The sequence below is a fragment of the Arachis stenosperma genome, chromosome 6 (genome assembly GCF_014773155.1).
Source record: "Arachis stenosperma cultivar V10309 chromosome 6, arast.V10309.gnm1.PFL2, whole genome shotgun sequence".
NCBI lineage: Eukaryota > Viridiplantae > Streptophyta > Magnoliopsida > Fabales > Fabaceae > Arachis > Arachis stenosperma.
Genome location: NC_080382.1, coordinates 93,213,252 through 93,232,470, shown reverse-complemented (window position 1 = coordinate 93,232,470; position 19,219 = coordinate 93,213,252). Strand labels below are relative to the sequence as shown.

The 19,219-nt window shown below is 41.1% G+C and overlaps 1 non-coding gene across 1 annotated transcript; it reads left to right on the top strand.

The window, feature by feature from the left end:
- Positions 1-16,913: 16,913 nt before the first annotated feature.
- Positions 16,914-17,021, top strand: LOC130937368 (small nucleolar RNA R71). Its single transcript, XR_009068588.1, has one exon. It is a non-coding gene; the product is annotated as a small nucleolar RNA R71 (small nucleolar RNA).
- The last annotated feature ends 2,198 nt before the right edge of the window (positions 17,022-19,219 follow it).

Sequence of the window (19,219 nt, the reverse complement as noted above, 5' to 3'; positions counted from 1 at the left end):
TGAGCATTTCTAATCTTCTGTTTCTGAGTTTTGGGTGTGAGAAATTGAGGAAATTCTGTCTCAATTCCCATTCAAATTCTCTTTACTTCTCTTTTTGCATAATTGAATCTATTTACATTTTCTTTACTGCTTCCTCTTCTAATTCTTGTCAATTGCTTTGTTAACTTGGATCTAGGAAGGCAAATAGAGATCTAGGCTCTGCTACCTAGTCTCTTGAGACCTGAGACCCAATTTTACTTTTGGTTCTTCTGTGAACCTTGCTGCATTTTAATTTCCTATTCTGTTTGAATTTCAGTTTACTCCAATTCATCTTCTACTTAATTGATTGTTGCAATTTACTTCTTCTTTGTTTAGATCCTGCAATCCCATTCCTCAATTCCCTTTTACATTCAAGCAATTTACATTTCTTGCCATTTAAGTTACTGCAATTTACCTTTCTTGCACTTTAAGTTTCAGTCATTTAGTTTCTTGTTCTTTAAGATTCTGCAAGTTTACTTCCCTGCTTTATAATTTACTGCACATTTCCCTTTTCCCTTTACATTCCAAGCAATTTATCTTCTGTTAAACACCAATCACTCAACCAACACTTGATTCGCTTGACTAAACCAACCACTAAACTAAAATTGCTCAATCCTTCAATCCCTGTGGGATCGACCTCACTCATGTGAGTTATTATTACTTGATGCGACCCGGTACACTTGCCGGTGAGTTTTGTGTTGGATCGTTTTCCACACATCACTGACCATTTGGCCATGCCTAGACCTTGTTCTTATGTATTTTCAACGGTAGAGTTTCTACACACTGTAGATTAAGGTGTGGAGCTCTGCTATTCCTCGAGTATTAATGCAAAGTACTATTGTTCTTCTATTCAATTCATGCTTATTCTTATTCTAAGATATTCATTTGCACACAAGAACATGATGAATGTGATGATTACGTGACACTCATCACCATTCTCACTTATGAACGCGTGATTGACAACCACTTCCGTTCTACATGAAAACAAGCTTGAATGTCTATCTCTTGGGTTTCTAATCAACGATTCACATCGACTCCCCTCTGGCAATGGGGCATCTGAATCCGAGATCAGAGTCTTCGTGGTATAAGTTGAATCCATTGGCAGCATTTTTGAGATCTGAAAAGTCTAAACCTTGTCTGTGGTATTCTGAGTAGGATCTGGGATGGGATGGCTATGACGAGCTTCAAACTCGCGACTGTAGGGCATGGTAACAGATGCAAAAGGATAGTAAATCCTATTCCTACACGATCGAGAACCAACTGCTGATTAGCCATACGATATCTGTGCATGGTATTTTTCATCCGAGACAAGCAATGAATTACCAAAACTCTATAACCATTTGAATTACATAAGTATCTCTATCTTTATTTTATGTTTATTTATCTTTTAATTATCAAAACTCTATAACCATTTGAATCCACCTGACTGAGATTTACAAGGTGACCATAGCTTGCTTTAAGCCGACAATCTCCGTGGGATCGACCCTTACTCACGTAAGGTTTATTACTTGGACGACCCAGTGCACTTGCTGGTTAGTTGTGCAAAGTTGTGAAAAAGAGTTGAGTTACAATTGTGCGTACCAAGTTGTTGGCGCCATTGAGATCACAATTTCGTGCACCACAAGTATAGTTTCTAAACCAACAATAATCCTTTCATACAAAAATTTTGTTGTCATAAGTAACAAACCCCTAAAAATAATAACCGAAGTATTCAAACCTCGGGTCATCTCTCAAAGGAATTGCAGGGAAGTGTTCTTGTTATTGGCTATGAAGTATCTTTTTTTGGGTTTTTTAGATAGTGAGCAAGAAATGTAAATGGCAAAGGAAATAAACTAACAACTAAGAAAGGCTCTTGGCAAGGTATGAGAACTAGAAGTCCTATCCTAGTTATCCTTATCAATTGTGATGAGAATTATCCATTGCTTCCACTTAGTTAACCTCTAACCTTGGAGGAAAGTCAAGTGGACGAATCAATTTGATTCCTCAAGTCCTAGTCAACTCCTAAGGAAAGACTAGCTTTAGGGGAATCCAAATCAATTAGCAACTTTCAATTATCAATCAACAAAGGAGTTTGATAACTCAAGTGTCACCAATTACTCAACCAAAGCCAAGAGGAAATAAGTCTAATCAAGAATCCAACCAAGCATTTTATCAAACACTTGGAAGGCACAAAATAAAAACAAAGAGAATTAATAAGAGAATATTAAATCTACATGCATCAATGAAAACAAATGAAGGAAGAAACAATAAACATAAAATACCTCTACTTGCATTAATAAGAAAATTGAATCTAACATGGAGAATTCATACACTAAATTGGGGAAAATAGAGAAATCAACAAGAGGAATAGAAGAACTAAAGTACTAGAATAAATAAAAGTAGAAGAAGAACTAAATTAAAGCATAATAGAAATCTGAAATTGAGAAAGACTAAACCTAAAAACCTAAAACCTAGAGAGAGGAGAGAGCCTCTCTCTCTAGAAAACTACATCTAAAACTTAAAATTATGTGAATGAGAAGTGTAAGAATGATTCCTCCACTCTACAGCCTCTAATCTATGTTTTCGGGCTTGAAACTGGGTCCAAATCAGCCCAGAAATCGCCCCCAGCATTTTCTGATACATACAGCTCGTGGCTCCGTCCCGCGTACGCGTCGCTTGTCTGCCGCACTATCTACGCGTACGCATCATCCACACATACACGTCGCCTAACAGTAAGGCAATTATGGCAAACTGTATATCATTTCGAAGTCCCGGGTGTTAGCTTTCCAACGCAACTAGAACCGTCTCATTTAGACCTCTGGCTTGACAGCTTAGTAATTCCTTCAATTTCTTGTATTCCTTCCACTTTTGCATGCTTCCTTTCCATCCTCTAAGCCATTCCTACCCTATAAATCCTGAAAGCACTCAACAAACATATCATAGCGTCGAATGGTAATAAGAGAGGACTAAAATTAGCTAAATTAAGACCAAAGAAACATGTTTCAATCATAGCACAAAATTAGGAAGGAAAATGTATAACATGCGATTTCTATGAATAAGTGTAAGAATAGTGGATAAAATCCCCTAAATTAAGCACAAGATAAATCGTAAAATAGTGATTTATCAGCGTGCATCACGCGTACGCATCGATGTGACAATAGTGGTGGTTGGTGCAAACGCGTACATGATGCTGGAGCGTAGAAGTGATAATTTACTATCCACGCGCACGCGTGGGGAGCGCTCATGGCGCGAATGTAGCGCTTTAAAGAACGCTGCCAAGGGACGTGCACGCACGCATGATACACGTAAGCATGGCTAAGGCAGAAGATAGTATCGACGCGCACACATGTGTTATGCGTACGCATCGATGATGAAAAATGCAAGGGACGTGCATGCATAGAGGACGCGTACGCGTCGGTGAATGAGCGCTACGCTCTCTTTGAGAACGCTACGTTCTCCTGATTGCTGCATGAAAGTACCATTTTCTGACCCAATTCATCAAAGGCCAGAAAGCCCACTCCAAGGACTTGATGACTGAATTGGAAAGTGTATAAATAGAGAGATTGGATTGCCAAGGAATTGGGATCCTATCAATTTCAATCCGCCATAGATCTATGCATATGATTGAGAAAGGAGTTGAGACCCAATTGATTCTTGATGGATTATGATATCTCCAATCCCTGATGAATCACTTTCTTTGAATTTCTCTCACTTTGATTTCTCTGCACTTGCTTCAATTTACAATTGTTCAGTTCTATTCTAAATCCCAGTACCCAATTCTTTTTAATATTCATGCAATTTAATTTTCATTACAATTTAGATTCTGTTCATACCCTGGGTCGAGCTGTCCGACCCGGGATGATTAGCAACGAGGCGACCGACCTCTTCAGATCAAACTACCCGACCTCTTCTTAAAGAGCTCGGCCAAACTGCCAGGAAAGCCCAAGAAAGGGCCCAAACAGAGGAACACAACCCAAATCCAAGGGCAGCCCAAAGCCTATAGAGATAAAGGCGGTTCCCTTGAGGATAAGACGACCTCGCTCGAAGATAAGATAAAGATAAGATAAGATAACTAACTTATCTTATCTGAGAAGGTCGCTCTACACCATTATAAATACACTGGAGCACCCAGGTATAACTCATACTCTGATTCTACACAAAACCTGCTTAATACCCTTGCTAACTTAAGCGTCGGAGTCCCTTGCAGGTACCACCACCCTCTGGTGACAAAGGATCAGCAACATTGCCAGTCCAACAAATCGGACCTAACAGCTCCGGCCGCCACACACAAGCCAGACCCGTCACCTCTGATTAGTATAGAAGATCTCGTTCGAGATCGACCTACAGTTTCAGGTAACCCTCGGAACATTGGCGTCGTTGTCGGGGAACCTGGCAGTCATCCCATCACCATGGCAGACGACCATGACAACGACCACGATTAGGGTATAGAAGACAGAACGCCGCACAAAAACGTGGACACTACACCAAAAGATACCCCGTAACCTAACGAAAACAAAAATTCACCAAACTTAAGAGCCCTAGAGGCGCTTCAAGATCGTTTAAAACAACTCGAGAAAGAAGCCCAACATCAGCGAGAAGCTGGGAAGGACTTACAAAGGGAGATAAGGCGACGCCGGGAATTGGAGGACAAACTCCTAAAATTCAAAGCCGATCTGAAAGCCAAAGCGACTCGATCCACCCATGACGACAACTCCCGCAAGGACCAAGATCCATTTACCAAGGAGATCATGAAGACCAAAATTCCAAAAGACTTTAAACTCCCGGATATGGCCTTGTATGATGGCACGGCAGATCCCAGCCATCGCCTCAGTAATTTCAGAAGTCGAATGTACCTCACTGACGCCTCAGACGCAGTCTGCTGCAAAGCCTTACCGACTACCTTAACAAAAACGGCGATTAAGTGGTTCGACAATCTACCCCCAGGTCCATCTCAAGCTTTGACGACTTAGCCAAGAAGTTTCTAGCTAGATTCTCTATCCAGAAAGACAAAACCAAGCATGCTCCAAGTCTATTAGGAATCAAACAATGAGATCGGGAAAATCTCCGCAGCTACATGGAAAGATTCAATAAGGCATGTTTGGACATACAAAGTCTGCCCACAGAAGTGGCCATCATGGGCCTCATCAATAGCCTACAAGAAGGGCCTTTTAGCCAATCCATATCAAAAAAGCATCCCACATCTCTAAATAAGGTACAAGAACGAGCAGAGAAGTATATCAACATAGAGGAAAACGATCGACTAGGAGAGACCTCAAAATCCAGATTCTCCTACTCCTCCTGAGATAAGGACAAAGAATCCAAGAAAAAAGAAGATCGACATGGGGAAAAGATAAAAAAATACCACAATTATACCCCTCTTTGGGTATCCCTTGTGGATGTCTACAGAGAAGTATGCCATACTGAAAAGATACCTTCAGCTCGACCACTTAAAAGCAAAAAAAGAGGAGAAAACCAGGCAGAATATTGTGAATATCACCGAATCTATGGACATTCCACCAACAAATGTTTCAACCTAAAAAATATCATAGAAAAAATAGTAAGAAAAGGAAAATTAGATTTGTACTTGGCAAGCCGAGCAGACGATCCCAGAAAAAGAATAAGGGATAAAGACATCGGACAGGCAGAACGACCACCTCGTACACCTGAGAGACACGTCTACATGATTCACGGAGGATTTACGGGAGGCGGGATCTCTAAATCATCTCGCAAAAGATATCTCAAAGAAGTATATCATGTTGAGGGAAGAGAGGAAACACCCGACATCCCCATAATTACTTTTACCAAAGAGGACGCATCTGGCATCATCCCAGGACACGACGATCCTATGGTCATCACTATCGTATTGGCAAACACAAATCTCCACCACACACTGATAGACCAAGGAAGCTCCGCCGACATATTATTCATAACTGCCTTCAACAAACTCGGCCTAGAAGAAAATGAACTCAGAGTATATCCGAACAGCCTATTCGGACTGGGAGACACCCCAGTTCAACCACTTGGATACGACTCACTACACACGACCTTTAGAAAAGGAAACCAGTCAAGAACACTCAAAATAGACTATATCGTGGTCGACATAAGCTCAGCATACAATGCCTTATAGGTCGGACAACATTGAATCAGCTCGGTGCAATAGTCTCGACTCCATATCTATGCATAAAGTTTCCAACTGCAAAAGGAATAGCTACAATAAAAGCAGACCAGAAGACAGCGCGCCGCTGCTACAACGAAAGTTTAAACCTCAGAGGCAGAGGAGAAGAATTCCACACCATCGAACTTGGTGGAGCTCAGAGGCGGGAAGAACTCCGCCCACAACCCGAAGGTGAAGTGGAAAAAGTCCAGATCGGAGATATCCCAGACCAAACAACCAATATCGGTACAATTCTAAAGGGAGACATAAAAGAATCACTCGTACAGTTCTTGCAAGATAACGTCGACATCTTTGCATGGAAGGCTGCAGACATGCCAGGCATAGACCCTAAATTAATGTGCCACAAGCTAGCAGTCTACCCAAAATCTCGGCCAGTACAACAGAAACATAGAAAACACGGGCCAAAACGATCCTAAGCTGTGGAAGAGTAGGTACAAGCCCTACTGGTGGCAGGATTCATAGGAGAAGTCAAATACCCACTATGGCTAGCCAACATTGTCTTGGTGAAAAAATTGAATGGGAAATGGCGGATGTGCACCGACTACACTGATCTCAACAAAGCCTGCCCAAAAGATCCTTATCCACTCCCAAGTATTGACGCTCTGGTAGATGCCTCCTCCAGATATAAATTCCTCTCGTTTATGGATGCATATTTGGGATACAGTAAAATCCCGATGTATCCACCCGACCAAGAAAAAACCTCATTCTTAACCCCAAAAGCAAACTACTGCTACATCGGCATGCCTTTTGGACTAAAAGACGCGGGAGCTACGTATCATAGATTAATGAATAAGATCTTCATGGATCACATCGGAAAAATCATGGAAGTATATGTGGACGACATGTTAATAAAGACACAAAGTGAAAAGAAACTACTGTCCGACCTCACCCAAGTATTCAACACTATAAGAAGGCATAGCATGCGACTTAATCCTGCAAAATGCACCTTCGCAGTAGAAGCTGGTAAGTTCTTAGGTTTTATGCTCACACAAAGAGGAATCGAGGTAAATTCGGATAAATGTCGGGCTATACTCGACATGAAGAGCCCGACTTGTGTCAAGGAAGTACAACAACTCAATGGAAGGTTGGCAACCTTGTCCAGATTTCTAGCTGGATCAGCAATAAGATCTCTCCCCTTCTATGCCACTCTAAGGAAGGGGAAGAGGTTCGAATGGACAACAGAGTGCGAGCAGGCCTTCCAAGATTTCAAAGGATTCTTGGGGTAGCCATCTATCCTAACTCAGCCTCGGGAAGGAAAACCACTTATATTGTATCTCGCAGTAGGAAGTCGGGCAGTAGCCTCAGCATTAGTCCGAGAAGACGACAATGGGCAACAACCTATATACTTCATCAGCAAAGCATTACAGGGATCCAAGCTGAACTACCAAAAAATAGAAAAATTCGCCTATGCTCTCATACTATCCTCTCGACGACTCCGTCCATATTTCCAAGCTCACATCATTAAGGTTCGAACCAACCAACCCATAAAAGGGATTTTGCAGAAAACGGACCTAGCAGGCAGAATTTTGCAATGGGCAGTCGAGTTGTCCGAATTTGACCTTCAATCAAATCGCAATATCTAGCCGACTTCATCGCAGAATTTATAGACACTCCGGAAATTCCTACAGAATGGAATCTTTATGTGGACGGTTCCTCAAAAAAAACTGGAAGCGGCGCAGGCGTCATCATAAAAAGCGACCAAGGAACCCAAATCGAACTTTCCCTCAAATTCGGGTTCCCTGCCTCAAATAATCAAGCCGAGTATAAGACACTACTGGCTAGTTTGAAGCTGGCTAAGGAGGTTGGAGCTCAAAAGCTCATCATCTTCAGCGACTCACAGGTAGTCACTTCACAAATAACAGGGAGCTACCAAGCCAAAGATCCCACCATGAAAAAGTACCTGGACAAAACCAGGGAACAACTCGGACAACTCGGAGAATATGAGGTCCACCACATACCCCGATAACAGAACGCCCGAGCTGATGCACTCTCAAAACTTGCCAGCACCAAACCAAGGGGTAACAATAGAAGCCTTATCCAAGAAACGCTACAGAATCCGTCAATCACGGAAGAAGAAAATGTCCTAGCCATAACAGGTCAGGATCAAGGATAGATGACTCCCATAATTAACTACCTCAAAACAAAAACGTTCCCCACAAATGAAAAGGAGGCAAAGAGGTTAAAACGGGAGGCACAATACTACACTATCATAAACAATACTCTATACAAAAGAGGGATCTCAATACCATTGTTAAAATGTGTGTCGACTTCCAACACAAAGGAAGTTTTAGAAGAAGTACACAGTGGCATCTATGGCAATCATCTCGGGGCACAGGCACTCACCAAAAAAGTACTCCGGGCAGAATTTATTATCCAACTTTACAAAAAAAGCCACAGAATTTGTAAAGGCATGTCCACCATGTTAGAAACACGCCAATTTCCACATCGCCCCGCCAGAGGATCTCATCAGCATAATTTCACCTTGGCCATTCGCAAAATAGGGACTCGACCTTCTCAGACCTTTCCCTCAGGGAATGGGACAAGTCAAATTTCTCATAGTAGGGATAGACTATTTCACAAAATGGATCGAGGCAGAACCCCTAGCTCACGCCACCGCTCAAAAAAGTCAAAAATTCCTATATAGAAACATTGTCACAAAGTTTGGGGTCCCATACTCCATCACCACAGACAACAGTACTCAATTTACAGATACAGGCTTCAGAAAATTAGTGGCCGATTTGAACATAAAACACCAATTTACGTCCGTAGAACACCCTCAGGCCAATGGACAAGAAGAAGCTGCCAACAAAGTCATATTGGCCTGGCTAAAATGAAGATTACAGGGTGCAAAAGGAGCCTGGGCCGAAGAGCTCGCACAAGTCCTATGGGCATATCAAACAACACCACATACCACCACAAAGGAATCCCCTTTCTGATTAGCTTACGGGATAGAGGCAATGATCCCAGTAGAGGTTGAAGAAAGGTCGCCCAGAGTGATCCATTATAGTGAAGAGGCCAATTCCCAACTTCAAAGGGAAGAACTCGACCTACTTCCAGAAATTCGAGAAAGAGCTCAGATCAGGGAAGAGGCATTAAAACATCGAATGGCTTCAAGATACAATCAAAAGGTAATACCGTGAGGTTTTCTAGAGAACGACCTCATCCTAATTCGAAACGATATCGGAACAACTCGACCCAGAGAAGGAAAGCTGACAGCAAACTGGAAAGGACCCTACCGAGTCATAGAAGTACTCGGAAAGGGCTACTATAGACTGTCCGAACTCGAAGGGCGAGAGCTTCGCATGTCATGGCACGCCTGCAACCTAAGAAGATACTACAGTTAGAGGTAATAAAGATCTTAGGATAAGGTACACTCTTTTTCCTAAAAAGGTTTTTTAATGAGGTGCTAAGCCAAGATCTACAAAATTGCTCAACCTAGAGGGATAAAACTCCCACATGTATATATATTCATTTTCTTCTAATAAAGTTTTTTAGATTTTCTACAAATCTCAAGACGCATTAGTCTAAAACGTTAAATAATTCATCGCCCGATTATAAAGCTACAAGATCGTTAGAAAGTGAAGATCAAATTCACTGTCCAACCAAAATAAAGATAAAAAAAGATGAAAACCAAATTCATCAAAAGGTCAACCAAACAAGGATCAAACCTGACTTCGACAAAATTGGCAAAGATGAAAAAGCGACATAACAGAATAATGCAAGAAGTTATCGAAAGTAATCCATAGAAAGAACCTGACGAGGTCTTAATTAAATGGGTTGCTAAAAATAACTTAAAAGACAGGCCGACATAGAGAAGTCGGACCAAGTCATAACCAAAGTTATAAAAAGTCAATCCCTGGAAAGAGGCCTAGCCAGCCCTGAAAAAGAGGATTACTAAAAATAACTTAGAAGGGACCGACGCAAAGAAGTCGGCATCAAAATTAAAAGTTATAAAAAGTAATCCCTGAAAGAGACCTGACAAAGGTCCTAGAAAGAGGATTACTAAAAATAACTTAGAAGGGACCGACATGAAGAAGTCGGCCTCCCACAAACAAGTTATAAAAAGTAATCACTGAAAGAGACCTGACAAAGGTCCAAAAAAGAGGATTACTAAAAATAACTTAGAAGGGACCAACATGATGAAGTCGGCCTCCCGCAAACAAGTTATAAAAAGTAAATTCCTATCAGAGACCTGATGACATGTCACCATGTCATGTTTTTCTATGCTTTTTCCTTTGTTTTCAATAGGTTCTATGCACTTTCTTGAGCCATAAGCAAGCCAATTGGGTAGATTTTCATGCTTCCTTTGATTTAATCAACCATATGTGAATTAATGCAATTTCATGAGGTTTTATGCTATATTTGATACATATTGTGAAAGAATGAATATCTCATGATTTTAAGCATAGCTTTGATGTGTTTGGTTGATTAATGATAGGTGAAGAAAGCTTGGAGAAAGGTTGAAGCAAGAAGGAATGGCTAGGAGTAAAGAGAGGACAATGGAATAAGTGAAATTGAACCAGGAAGCAAAAAGTTGGACCTAAAGTTAGCCCTCAAACTTTTGCACAAACTTTTGGGTGAAAAGTTAGCCTCAAAGTTAGACCCCTAACTTTTGGGCTAACGTGAGAAATTGAAAATCACTCCCTGGGCTACTCACGTTTGCGCCAACGTTAGCCCCCTAACTTTTGGGCTAACGTTGGCACATGAAAAATACAAAGGGAGTATGGTGCGCGAAATTGTGATCACTACACAACTTTGCACAACTAACCAGCAAGTGCACTGGGTCGTCCAAGTAATAAACCTTACGCGAGTAAGGGTCGATCCCACGGAGATTGTTGGTATGAAGCAAGCTATGGTCACCTTGTAAATCTTAGTCAGGCAGACTCAAATGGGTATAGTGATATACGAATAAAGCATAAAGATAAAGATAGAGGTACTTATGTAATTCATTGGTAGGAACTTCAGATAAGCGTATGAAGATGCCTTCCCTTCCGTCTCTCTGCTTTCCTACTATCTTCATCCAATCCTTCTTACTCCCTTCCATGGCAAGCTTATGTAGGGTTTCACCGTTGTCAGTGGCTACCTCACATCCTCTCAGTGAAAATGTTCCTATGCTCTGTCACAGCATATGGCTAATCAGCTGTCGGTTCTCGGTCAGGCCGGAATAGAATCCATTGATTCTTTTGCGTCTGTCACTAACGCCCCGCCTGCTAGGAGTTTGAAGCACGTCACAGTCATTCAATCATTGAATCCTACTCAGAATACCACAGACAAGGTTAGACCTTCCGGATTCTCTTGAATGCCGCCATCAGTTCTTGCCTATACCACGAAGACTCTAATCTCACGGAATGGCTGGCTCGTTTGTCAGGCGAGCACTCGGTTGTCAGGCGATCAACCATGCATCGTGTATCAGGAATCCAAGAGATAAACACTAGAGCCTTGGTTGCTTGTAGAACAAAAGTGGTTGTCAGTCACCTTGTTCATAAGTGAGAATGATGATGAGTGTCACGGATCATCACATTCATCAAGTTGAAGAACAAGTGATATATTGGACAAAGAACAAGCGGAATTGAATAGAAGAACAATAGTAATTGCATTAATACTCGAGGTACAGCAGAGCTCCACACCTTAATCTATGGTGTGTAGAAACTCCACCGTTGAAAATACATAAGAACAAGGTCTAGGCATGGCCGAATGGCCAGCCTCCCAAAGTGAGTTCAATCATAAAAACATGATCAAAAAGCTCCCTAATACAATAGCAAAAGGTCCTACTTATAGAAAACTAGTAGCCTAGGGTGTACAGAGATGAGTAAATGACATAAAAATCCACTTTCGGGCCCACTTGGTGTGTGCTTGGGCTGAGCAAATGAAGCATTTTCGTGGAGACTCCTCTTGGAGTTAAACGCCAGCTTTTATGCCAGTTTGGGCGTTTAACTCCCATTTAGGTGCCAGTTCCGGCGTTTAACGCTGGAATTTCTGTAGGTGACTTTGAACGCCGGTTTGGGCCACCAAATCTTGGGCAAAGTATGGACTATCATATATTGCTGGAAAGCCCAGGATGTCTACTTTCCAACGCCGTTGAGAGCGCGCCAATTGAGCTTCTGTAGCTCCAGAAAATCCACTTCGAGTGCAGGGAGGTCAGAATCCAACAGCATCTGCAGTCCTTTTGAGTCTCTGGATCAGATTTTTGCTCAGATCCCTCAATTTCAGCCAGAAAATACCTGAAATCACAGAAAAACACACAAACTCATAGTAAAGTCCAGAAAAGTGAATTTTAACTAAAAACTAATAAAAATATAATAAAAACTAACTAAAAGATACTAAAAACATACTAAAAACAATGCCAAAAAGGGTACAAATTATCCGCTCATCACAACACCAAACTTAAATTGTTGCTTGTCCCCAAGCAACTGAAGATCAAATAGGATAAAAAGAAGAGAATATGCAATGAACTCCAAAAACATCTATGAAGATCAGTATTAATTAGATGAGCGGGGCTTTTAGCTTTTTGCCTCTGAACAGTTTTGGCATCTCACTCTATCCTTTGAAATTCAGAATGATTGGCTTCTTTAGGAACTCAGAATCCAGATAGTGTTATTGATTCTCCTAGTTAAGTATGATGATTCTTGAACATAGCTACTTTTTGAGTCTTGGCCGTGGCCCAAAGCACTCTGTCTTCCAGTATTACCACCGGATACATACATGCCACAGACACATAATTGGGTGAACCTTTTCAGATTGTGACTCAGCTTTGCTAGAGTCCCCAATTAGAGGTGTCTAGGGTTCTTAAGCACACTCTTATTGTCTTGGATCACAACTTTATTTCTTTCTTTCTCTTTCTTTTTCTCTTTTTTCTTTTTTTTTCTTTTTTTTCGTTTTTTTTTTCTTTTTTTTGGTCTTTTTTTGTTTTTTTCTTTTTTGTATTCACTGCTTTTTCTTGCTTCAAGAATCATTTTTATGATTTTTCAGATCCTCAGTAACATGTCTCCTTTTTCATCATTCTTTCAAGAGCCAACATTCATGAACCACAAATTCAAAAGACATATGCACTGTTTAAGCATACATTCAGAGAACAAAAGTGTTGTCACCACATCAAAATAATTAAACTGTTGTAAAATTCAAAATTCATGCAATTCTTTTCTTTTTCAATTAAGAACAATTTTTAAGAAAGGTGATGGATTCATAGGACATTCATAACTTTAAGGCATAGACACTAAGACACTAATGATCATAAGACACAAACATAGATAACATAAGAATGAAAATTTCGAAAAATAGAAAATAAAGAACAAGGAGATTAAAGAACGAGTCCACCTTAGTGATGGCGGCTCTTTCTTCCTCTTGAAGATCCTATGGAGTGCTTGAGCTCCTCAATGTCTCTTCCTTGTCTTTGTTGCTCTTCTCTCATGATTCTTTGATCTTCTCTAATTTCATGGAGGATGATGGAGTGTTCTTGATGCTCCACCCTTAGTTGTCCCATGTTGGAACTTAGTTCCCCTAGGGAGGTGTTCAGTTGCTCCCAATAGCCTTGTGGAGGAAAGTGCATCCCTTGGGGCATCTCAGGGATCTCATGATGAGTGGGGTCTCTTGTGTGCTCCATCCTTTTCTTAGTGATGGGCTTATCCTCATCAATGGGGATGTCTCCCTCTATGTCAACTCTAACTGAATAACAGAGGTGACAAATGAGATGAGGAAAGGCTAACCTTGCTAAGGTAGAGGACTTGTCCGCCACCTTATAAAGTTCTTGGGCTATAACCTCATGAACTTCCACTTCTTCTTCAATCATGATGCTATGAATCATGATGGCCCGGTCTAGAGTAACTTCGGACCGGTTGCTAGTGGGAATGATTGAGCGTTGGATGAACTCCAACCATCCTCTAGCCACGGGTTTGAGGTCATGCCTTCTCAATTGAACCGGCTTGTTGAATGGGGTTGGTAAGCACTTCCCAACCTCTTCTTCGGATCTCATGCCGGATCTCCGGATATTCACCCTTTTTGAGTGAAAAGGGGACCTCGGGGATCACCTTCTTCAAGGCCACAACTTCATAGAAGTGGTCTTGATGCACCCTTGAGATGAATCTATCCATCTCTCATGACTCGGAGGTGGAAGCTTTTGCCTTCCCTTTCCTTTTTCTAGAGGTTTCTCCGGCCTTGGATGCCATAAATGGTTATGGAAAAACAAAAAACAATGCTTTTACCACACCAAACTTAAAAGATTTGCTCGTCCTCGAGCAAAAGAAGAAAGAAGAGAGTAGAAGAAGAAGAAATGAGGAAGAAGGGAGTGGCTTATGTATTCGGCCAAAGAGGGGGAGAAGTGATGTTTTAGGTTGTGTGAAAATGAAGGGGTGAAGAAGGGTTTATATAGGAGAGGGGGGAGATGGGGTTCGGTCATTATGGGTGGGTTTGGGAGGGAAAGTGGTTTGAATTTGAAGGGTGAGGTTGGTGGGGTTTTATGAAGGATGGATGTGAGTGGTGAAGAGAAAGATGGGATTTGATAGGTGAAGGGTTTTTTTTTTTTTTGGGAAGAGGTATTGAGGTGATTGGTGAATGGGTGAAGAAGAGAGAGGGTGGTGGTGGGGTTGGTGGGGGTCCTGTGGGGTCCACAGATCCTGTGGTGTCAAGGAAAAGTCATCCCTGCACCAAATGGCATTCAAAATCACGTTTTGAGCCATTTCTGGCATTAAACGCCGGGCTGGTGCCCATTCCTGGCGTTTAACGCCAGGTTCTTGCCCTTTTCTGGCGTTTAACGCCAGTCTGGTGCCCCTTTCTGGCGTTAAACGCCCAGAATGGTGCCAGACTGGGCGTTAAACGCCCAACTGCTAGCCTTACTGGCGTTTAAACGCCAGTGAGTTCTTCCTCCAGGGTGTGCTGTTTTTCTTCCTGTTTTTCATTCTGTTTTTGCTTTTTCAATTGATTTTGTGACTTCTTATGATCATCAACCTACAAAAAATATAAAATAACAAAGAGAAATAGATAAAATATAATCATTGGGTTGCCTCCCAACAAGCGCTTCTTTAATGTCAGTAGCTTGACAGAGGGCTCTCATGGAGCCTCACAGATACTCAGAGCAATGTTGGAACCTCCCAACACCAAACTTAAAGTTTGAATGTGGGGGTTCAACACCAAACTTAGAGTTTGGTTGTGGCCTCCCAACACCAAACTTAGAGTTTGACTGTGGGGGCTCTGTTTGACTCTGAATTGAGAGAAGCTCTTCATGCTTCCTCTCCATGGTGACAGAGGGATATCCTTGAGCCTTAAACACAAAGGATTCTTTATTCACTTGAATGATCAGTTTACCTCCATCAACATCAATCACAGCCTTTGTTGTGGCTAGGAAGGGTCTGCCAAGGATGATGGATTCATCCATGCACTTCCCAGTCTCTAGGACTATGAAATCAGTAGGGATGTAATGGTCTTCAACTTTTACCAAAACATTCTCTACAAGTCCATGAGCTTGTTTTCTTGAGTTGTCTGCCATCTCCAGTGAGATTCTTGCAGCTTGCACCTCAAAGATCCCTAGCTTCTCCATTACAGAGAGAGGCATGAGGTTTACACTTGACCCTAAGTCACACAGAGCCTTCTTGAAGGTCATGTTGCCTATGGTACAAGGTATTAAAAACTTCCCAGGATCTTGTCTCTTTTGAGGTAATTTCTGCCTAGACAAGTCATCCAGTTCTTTGGTGAGCAAAGGAGGTTCATTCTCCCAAGTCTCATTTCCAAATAACTTGTCATTTAGCTTCATGATTGCTCCAAGGTATTTAGCAACTTGCTCTTCAGTGACATACTCATCCTCTTCAGAGGAAGAATACTCATCAGAGCTCATGAAAGGCAGAAGTAAGTCCAATGGAATCTCTATGGTCTCATTTTGAGCCTCAGATTCCCATGGTTCCTCATTGGGGAACTCATTGGAGGTCAGTGCACGCCCACTGAGGTCTTCCTCAGTGGCGTTCACATCCTCTCCTTCCTCTCCAAATTCGGCCATGTTGATGGCCTTGCACTCTCCTTTTGGATTTTCTTCTGTATTGCTTGGGAGAGTACTAGGAGGGAGTTCAGTAACTTTCTTGCTCAGCTGTCCCACTTGTGCCTCCAAATTCCTAATGGAGGACCGTGTTTCAGTCATGAAACTTTGAGTGGTTTTGATTAGATCAGAGACCATGGTTGCTAAGTCAGAGGTGTTCTGCTTAGAGCTCTCTGTCTGTTGCTGAGAAGATGATGGAAAAGGCTTGTCATTGCTAAACCTGTTTCTTCCACCATTATTGTTGTTGAAACCTTGTTGAGGTCTCTCTTGATTCTTCCATGAGAAATTTGGGTGATTTCTCCATGAAGAATTATAGGTGTTTCCATAGGGTTCTCCTAGGTAATTCACCTCTTCCATTGAAGGGTTCTCAGGATCATAAGCTTCTTCCTCAGATGAAGCATCCTTAGTACTGCTTGGTGCATTTTGCATTCCGGACAGACTTTGAGAAATCAAATTGACTTGTTGAGTCAATATCTTGTTCTGAGCCAGAATGGCATTCAAAGCATCAATCTCAAGAACTCCTTTCTTCTGATTAGTCCCATTGTTCATAGGATTCCTTTCAGAAGTGTACATGAATTGGTTATTTGCAACCATTTCAATCAGCTCTTGAGCTTCTGTAGGCGTCTTCTTCAAATGAAGAGATCCTCCAGCAGAGCTATCCAAAGACATCTTGGATAGTTCAGAGAGACCATCATAGAAAATACCTATGATGCTCCATTCAGAAAGCATGTCAGAAGGACATTTTCTGATCAATTGTTTGTATCTTTCCCAAGCTTCATAGAGGGATTCTCCATCCTTCTGTCTGAAGGTTTGGACTTCCACTCTAAGCTTACTCAATTTTCGAGGTGGAAAGAACTTTGCCAAGAAGGCATTGACTAGCTTCTCCCATGAGTACAGGCTTTCTTTAGGTTGTGAGTCCAACCATGTCCTAGCTCTGTCTCTTACAGCAAAAGGGAATAGCATAAGTCTGTAGACCTCAGGGTCTACCCCATTAGTCTTGACAGTGTCACAGATTTGCAAGAATTTAGCTAAAAACTGATGAGGATCTTCCGATGGAAGTCCATGAAACTTGCAATTCTGTTGCATTAGAGAAACTAATTGAGGCTTAAGCTCAAAGTTGTTTGCTCCAATGGCAGGGATAGAGATGCTTCTCCCATAAAAGTCGGGAGTAGGTGCAGTAAAGTCACCTAGCACCTTCCTTGCATTGTTTGCATTGTTGTTGTTTTCGGCTGCCATGTCTTCTTCTTCTTTGAAGAATTCGGTTGGGTCCTCTATAGAGAATTGTGCCTTAGCTTCTCTTAGCTTTCGCTTCAAGGTCCTCTCAGGTTCAGGGTCAGCTTCAACAAGAATGCCTTTGTCTCTGCTCCTGCTCATATGAAAGAGAAGAGAACAAGAAAATGTGGAATCCTCTATGTCACAGTATAGAGATTCCTTGAGGTGTCAGAAGAACAGAAAAATAGAAGAAGGAGGTAGAAGAATTCGAACTTAATCAGAGAGAGTTCGAATTGTGCATTGAGAAGGAGTGGTACTCCATAAATAGAAGGATGTGGGAAGAGGGGAAGAGAATTTTCGAAAATTAAGTTAAAGAAATTGAAAACATTTTGAAAAACACTAATTAATTTTCGAAAATAAGAGTGGGAAAGAAATCAAGTGTTTTTTTGAAAAAGATTTTGAAATTAGAAGTCAAAAAGATTTGATTGAAAGCTATTTTGAAAAAGATGTGATTAAAAAGATATGATTGAAAAGATATGATTTGAAAACAATTTTAAAAGATATGATTTTAAAAATTAATGACTTGCCTAACAAGAAAAGATATGATTCAAACATTAAACCTTTCTCAACAGAAAAGGCAATATACTTGAGATGTTCAATCAAATCATTAATTGTTAGTAAGTATCTTTGAAAAAGGAAAGAAATTGATTTTGAAAACATTTGATTGAAAAGATATGATTTGAAAAAGATTTGATTTTGAAAAACTTTGAAAACTTGAAAAAAAAATTGATTTGAAAACAAAATCCTCCCCCTTGTGCCATCCTGGCGTTAAACGCCCAGAATGGTATCCATTCTGGCGTTTAACACCCAAAATGCTACCTTTTTGGGCGTAAAACTCCCAACCAGGTACCCTGGCTGGCGTTTAAACGCCAGTCTGTCCTTCTTCACTGGGCGTTTTGAACGCCCAGCTTTTTCTGTGTAATTCCTCTGCTGCATGTTCTGAATCTTCAGTTCCCTATACTATTGACTTGAAAATAGAACCAAGATCAAATAAACAATACATGCAAGACACCAAACTTAAAATTAGACACTAGACTCAAACAAGAAACATAAAATATTTTTGGTTTTTATGATTTTGTAATTTTTTTTTGTGCTTTTTCGAAAATTATATGAAATGAAAATAAAAGTTTCAAAATTCTCAATTTGGATTCCAGGAATCATTGCAATGTTAGTCTAAGACTCCGGTCCAGGAATTAGACATGGCTTCACAGCCAGCCAAGCTTTCAAAGAAAGCTTCGGTCCAAAACACTAGACATGGCCAATGGCCAGCCAAGCCTTAGCAGATCATTGCTCCAATAGCAAGATTGATAGAAATCAACAAGCTCTTGTGATGATAGGTTGAAACCTCGGTCCAATTAGATTAGACATGGCTTTACAGCCAGCCAGACTTCAACAGATCATCATGAAACACTAGAATTCATTCTTAAGAACTCTGAAGAAAAAAATACCTAATCTAAGCAACAAGATGAACCGTCAGTTGTCCATACACAAAACAATCCCCGGCAACGGCGCCAAAAACTTGGTGCGCGAAATTGTGATCACTACACAACTTTGCACAACTAACCAGCAAGTGCACTGGGTCGTCCAAGTAATAAACCTTACGCGAGTAAGGGTCGATCCCACGGAGATTGTTGGTATGAAGCAAGCTATGGTCACCTTGTAAATCTTAGTCAGGCAGACTCAAATGGGTATAGTGATATACGAATAAAGCATAAAGATAAAGATAGAGGTACTTATGTAATTCATTGGTAGGAACT